General features: G+C 45.6%; 1 protein-coding gene across 1 annotated transcript in view; it reads left to right on the top strand.

The window, feature by feature from the left end:
• Window positions 1-1830: 1830 nt before the first annotated feature.
• Window positions 1831-6621, top strand: part of LOC109924537 (nuclear receptor subfamily 4 group A member 1-like) — a 36558-nt gene continuing 31767 nt past the window's right edge. The window contains exon 1 of the mRNA XM_048618830.1: window positions 1831-2077. The gene's annotated coding sequence lies outside the window, so the exon portion shown is untranslated. The remainder of the gene's footprint in view (window positions 2078-6621) is intronic.

Here is a 6621-nt window from a genome sequence, read left to right as displayed (position 1 = left end):
CCGTTGCACTATTTTAGGTAAGACAGGAGTGTTCTTCCATAATGTCCTGGTCAATATTTATCCTTCGACAATCATCACTAAAAACAGATTCTCAACCCGAAATGTCAGCTTTCCTGCTCCTCTGATGCTGCTTGGCCTGCTGTGTTCATCCAGCTCTACACCTTGTTATCTCAGATTCTCCAGCATCGGCAGTTCCTACTATCTCTCTACATTATTAGATTGCTCTCTGTGGGAGCTTGCTGTGTACAAATCGGCTTCCATGTTTCCTCCATTATAAAAGCACCTCAGTGCCTATAAAGCACTCTAGACCTTTCAGGACCATGATTCATGAATGGTGCTATGCAAATGCTGGATCTTCCTTTCATGTCAGCTGTAAAGCCAATACCTCTGGATATGTAAAAGCAAACATGTTCTCTGGGTCTGGCAGCATCTGTGGGCAGAACTCCTTTGGTGAGGGAAAATGTTCTCTTGCTGGAAAATCTTTGCCTCAGTGCATGCAGCTCCAAGAAGCTTGACACCATCCAGCACAAAGCAGCCTGCTTGAGTGCCACACATCCTCAAACATCCACTCCCTCCACCACTAATGCTCAGTAGCAGCAGTGTGTAGTATCTACAAGATGTACTGCAGAAATTCACCAAAGATCCTCAGACATTACCTTCCAAACCCACGACCATTTCCATCTAGAAGGACAAGGGTAGCAGACACATGGGAACATCACCCCCTACAAGTTTTCCTCCAAGCCACTCACCATCCTAACTTGGAAATATATCGCCGTTCCTTCAGTGTCACTGGGTCAGAATCCTGGAATCCCCTCCCTAAGGGCATTGTGGGTCAACCTACACCACATGGACTGCAGCGGTTCAAGAAGGCAGCTCACCCCCACCTTCTCAAGGGATGGGCAATAAATGCTGGTACAGCCAGGATGCCCACATCCCATGAAAAGAATTTTAAAATAGTCATCAACTTGGAATGTTCATTCTGTCAGATCCGCTGTGTGACTCCAGCCTACTATATATTTTCACTTTCTGAACAAAAGTAACTCCCACCCCCAACCTCTCCATGGGGGTGGGGGGAGGTTCAAGAAAGCAGCTCACCACCAAGGGTAGTTAGGGGCAGGCCCAGAGCCTGTGATGTCCAACATTCCCAAAAGGGATGAGAGCATTGGGTGGCATAGTGGCTCAGTAGTTAAAACCGCTGCCTCACAGCTCCAGGGGGCCTGAGTTTAACTCCAACCTCTGCGTGGAGTTTGCACACTCTCCCTGCGTCTGTGTGGGTTTCCTCCCACAGTCTAAAGACGTGCAGATTAGGATGGATTAGCCGTGCTAAATGTAGGGTTAAGGGTTTAGGGTGGGATACTCTTCGGAGAGCCGGCGTGGACTCGAATGGCCCACTTCCACGCTATAGGGATTCTATCTTTGCATTCCTCACCATTCAACTGTATCTTAGTACATGTGACGAAAATAAATCGAATCATAATCACAACAGAAGGAAGATATGCAAATCAGGGTGATCTACCCTTATCCTGCTTCAGTCCGTTGGCATGCCGGCAGGGGTGGGGCGGAGTTGCTCAGCCGGTTGGATATCCTTATTCCCATGGAAACCAGCGGGGCTCACCTGAAGCTATTTTTGGATCCTCCTGCGCGTCAACGGAGGCTCCGTGCGCGTCAGCCTGCATTCCGTCGCCCAGCGATTGGCTCGGTTCCCAGACGGGGTGCCACCTACAGGCCGGGAGGTAGACCAATAGGAGCGCCCCCCCCACCTCCTTCCTGACCGACCAACAAACTTCCCTCCCTCCCCCCTGTACACCCCAGACCGAATGGATAGTTTATTACAGTGCAATTGACAACAGTAATTCCCAGAAGCCGGGGAGGGAGGTTGCAGAAAGGGACTTAGGCTCTTCAGCAACTCAGACAGGTGCTTCCAACCTGTTTCTTTGGCCGGGCAACCGAAATCATCAGCTGGGAGTTTTTGTCCCCCCCTCTCTGTTTGTTTTCCAAATCTATTTCTGTGCAACATTTTTGATCTGGATTCTTTTTCTAAAAAAACCAAAGATATACCACACGTTTTTACCATCAGGTATGTATTGCAAGTAATAGCTTATTGCTTTCTTCTTCAGGAAAAAAGGTGTTATGAATTACATTGGGGGGAACATAAACCAGCTTTTTTTTACACTCCAAAGCAATGATTTATTTTATTCTGTTTTGCTGTGGACGTACTTTTTTTTGTAAACGTTATCGTCAAAATATTGCAAGTTAAACATGCATGAAGACAGCATTTTTAAAGCTCTGTTCTGTGTGTGGCACTTTGGAGGAACTTGCTGAGGTTTTGTAGCTGTCTGCGCTTGTGTGCAGAATACGGTTCAATTGCAGGAAGCTGGAATTCAGCTGTTGCTTTACAAGTGATTGTGAGGCTAACCGGGCAACTGTAACATTTCTGAAGGTCGTGCACACGGTGATGGGGAGAGGTAGGGTTTGCAGGACAGCGTTAAGTGGAATTACAGTGCAAGAAATCAGGTCAGCAAGGACAGTAACGCCGACAGTTACTCAAGACTCGTTGCTGTAGGAGTAACGCAAACTGTCAAATTCTATATTAATTGCATTCAAATGCTGGGGCATAGCTGGTTTATCCCTGTGCCGACACCCCAGGCTTTAACTGGGTAGGGACAACTTATTTTTCATGCATTTAAAAGTTGTGGTAGTGCATTGCTACAATAGCAGGATTAACCCCAAAGCTCTAAAGTGCAGAAATCATAACTTTGAATCTTTGGTAAGGTGGTTTCCAAAATAGCTGTGGGACTGGTCAGAAGATGTGCCAGAGGTGCAACAGTGCTTTTATTTTTAGACCCCGTCTCTTTTTTTGCAAAAGGTGAGCAGCGTTTCTTTCTGGCTCCTTCTGCTGAGAGGGCTCACACCGCATTAGCAGATCCTCGGGTGTGAGCTCAGGCGGGTGAGTGTAGCTGGCTGCATAAGCATAGATGCCGTTAACAGCATCAGTCAGTCCTCCCTCGGGATCCAAGCACCGAGGGAATCACAGGAGTGACAACCCTGACTGGTCTCCCTCCTTCCCTCAGGGATTTTGGGACTAGGTGTGCCTGCCTGACTTCCACTAACTCAGTACAGACCGAGGATTTGTTGTGGAGCAGTGGTAGTGTCCCTACCTCTGAGCTAGGAGACTTAGCTTTAAGTCCCACCTGCTCGAGAGGTGTATAATAAGATCCCAGAACCGGTCAATTGGAGGAAAAATGTCTAGACTAGGGATTCTATTTGATCTGTTCAGTATCACAGCATTCGTTTTGAACATTTTGTCCACCTTGAACAGTGTTTTCAATTCTGGCGTGGAAAAAAGAGGCAGCAGTGAAACAATTGTACTTGTAACATTGCATTAAACGAATTCTGTATCAGTTGAGACAATAGGTAAACATAAATATTTAGGTTAGCGGATGTGACTGTGGGGGAAGTTTGTTAATCCAACTCGTATAAATAATTACAAGTACAAAAAAAGGACATTTCCCCTTATCTAACCTTGATAATATATAAAAGCATAATACAAAATACAAATATCCATAAGCCAAATAAGTACGAAAGGGAATATTTGTAATAACATTTCTGAGCAGGATTAGAAAAATAGCTTAAATGAAAAAATAATTAAGAAATCCAGGGTATGCGGTATGCAGATTGCCTGTTGGCCAGATAAAACAGCTACTGACAAGTGTAAATCTAAAACAATTAGCAAGTGTCTTTTAAGTGAATAACTTGATAGCCCATTGCCACTTTGATCATGCCTGCATGCAGAAGTGACATTTATTCTGACTTTTTTTTGACTTGATTAAGTAATTTTTTAAAAAGGTGCCACTTGCAAAATGTACTGCGGTAGGATTTACTGCCAAACTCACCGGGTTTGGAAGAAAATTACAACAGACTTACTGTAATATACCTCCAAAACAGGTGGGATTTGAACCCCGTCCCCAGGTAGAGAAACCACCACAGCGCCATGCAAACCCCTTGTACTGAAAGTAGTTGTAACCCAACATTATCAAATTATGCAGACTGTCCACTAAGGCCGACTACGGATGAGGTGTGGGATTGGAACTGCTGCAAGTTCCCGCCGTCAAACAACTGGCGGGTCCGATCTTTTCGAGCCGAAGGGGACAACCCCGAGATGTCCCATTCCCGTCAGATCGCGCCAACAGAACTGAGGCGAGCTGCGGGCGGGCTCACTTTGCTCTGCACCCCCATTCCACACTCCGTGCCGCGTCCCGAACAGGGACCACTAATTGCCACATAGAAGCGGCCACTGCGGGGCGGGGGGGAGGTGTGCTCGAGGCGCGAACTCGTGCACCTTCTGTGGCCGCTGGCACCTTTTGCTGGGCGCTCAGCTGTCCCTTGCACCTCAAATCTCCGACAGGAGCCACTTCAAGAGTTTTGTTTTAAAAACTATCCCCTCTGCTTCTTTGAGCTCGATTTGAAAGAAATAAAGAAACCTACAATGGAAGTGTACGTCGGGAATGCTTCATCTCGACCCAAAATGTTAAACCATCTCAGAGGCTTTGGTTGCTTGTGTATTTTTTCACCTAGAATCTTGCAACAAAATGCCTCAGAATATTTTCAAGGGCGGTAGTGATATTGTCGCAGAGGCTTCATGCTCTTTGAGCGGAGGTTCAAATCCCAATTTAGCTCCTGAAATTTTCACTTCAATGCAAGAATGGGATTTGTGACCAGTGGGCACTGCAGGGGTTGGGGTCAATTATCTCCCTCAAAAGGATATTTTGATTTAAATTGGTAAGTTTCCTTTGATTTTTGTTATAGTGTGCCCAAGGGACTGTCAGTTCTAATTTTATTCAATTTGGTCAACTTATTTATTTTAAAATAAGACGAGGTCTGGAGAGAGGAAGGAGCTGCAAAGTTGGCCGGTGAAAATGGTTCATGTCAAGGGAACTGTCAGAGAGTTAGGTTTGAAATTGAAAGCAAGAGAGCACTTGGAAAAAGAGGGTCTATATGTTTCCATCATGGTGTGGACAGAAAATAATACATGGACCCCAATGAAGAGGATTCTTAGCATAGAATCCCTATAGTATAGAAGCAGGCCATTCAGCTCACCACCTCTGAAGAGTATCTGACCCAATTCCTGGGACCCTGCATTTCCCATGGCAAACCCACCTAACCTGCACATGGACTGTGGGATGAAACCCATACAGACACAGGGAGAGGGAGAACATGCAAACGCCACACAGTCACTCGAGGCTGGGCTCAAATCTGGTCCCTGATGTTGTGAGGCAGCAGTGCTAACCACTGAGTCACTGTGCTGCCCAGCATGTGAAGGTGTCATAAAATGTTTTGATTTGATTTGATTTATTATTGTCATGTACTGAGATACAGTGAAAAGTGTTGTTTTGCGTACTATACAGGCAGATTGTACCATACAAAGTGCATCAGAGTGCAGAATACAGTGTTGTGGCCGCAGAGAAGGAGCAGAGGGAGATCAATATCAACATTGGCTTGTGGGAGGATTGTACAAATCCACCCCACCCTCTCACCACCCCAGGCCCCTACCAACCCATGATGGTCAATCTGTTGTGGAAAATGTCACATGTGAAAGGTGGATTTGAGCCATGAGATTTGTAGTGAATTATCTGATGCAATTTTGACAACCATACATGTTAAAGATGCTGAGGGAGAGATGGGCAGGGGTTCACAAAACGTAATCAGATTGTACCAACTATTAAATGGGATTTAACTGTATTGATACCAATGAAAAGGGACAATGAGCAGACATATATGAAATGTGATTACTATGGTAGTGCCTGCTTCATGGTTTTCATCCAGTTAACCCGCGCACAACTTGTTGTTGTTGGTAGGTCACAGCTAGAGTGCTAAAATCCTGACAAAACTGTCTGTTAAGGCACTTCTCTTGTTTTTGTTAACTGCCGTATTGATTTCTTTCAGAACCAACAGGTTTTTAATTGAATTAAATGAAATACAAACCCGGATTATGCAAGCTTTGGCTGAGGTGACAGAAGCCAAGAGCAAACAGTGAAAAGTGATCAGCTGCCCTCGGTACACCCCATCGACAGAAGGGAGTTTTACCGTTAGGATCCTTTTTTAACGTGATTCTGTCGATTAGCTCAACTTTAACATCCTTCATCAGTGTCTATGAGATCAGTGGAACTGAATGGAGATGGACTGATTTTAATTGCACTGTGCCTTCAATTGCAGAGGCCTTGAGCTCTGGGACTTCCTCCCTAAACTTCTCTGCCTCACCATCTAAAATCCCTACAGTGTAGAAGCAGGCCACTTGGCCCATCGAGTCCACACCAACCCTCTGAAGAGCGTCCCAACCAGAACCACCCACAATCCTACATCCCATGGCTAATCCACCAAGCCCAAACAACCCTGGACACTGTATGCAATTTAACATGGCCAATCCACCTAACCTGCATAAAAACCGAAAGAATTGCAGATGCTGTAAATCAGAGTCAACCAAAATAGAAATTGCTGGAAAAGCTCAGTAGGTCTGGCAGCCACTGTTCAGCCCTGATGAAGGGTCACCAGACCCGAAACGTTAACTCTGATTTCTCTCCACAGATGCTGCCAGACCTGCTGAGCTTTCTGTGGAGAGAAATC

Source organism: Rhincodon typus, chromosome 41, assembly GCF_021869965.1.
Source record: "Rhincodon typus isolate 14 chromosome 41, sRhiTyp1.1, whole genome shotgun sequence".
In the NCBI taxonomy this organism is placed as follows: domain Eukaryota; kingdom Metazoa; phylum Chordata; class Chondrichthyes; order Orectolobiformes; family Rhincodontidae; genus Rhincodon; species Rhincodon typus.
The sequence above is the reverse complement of the archived record's forward strand: the minus strand, read 5'-3'. Positions and strand labels throughout refer to the sequence as shown.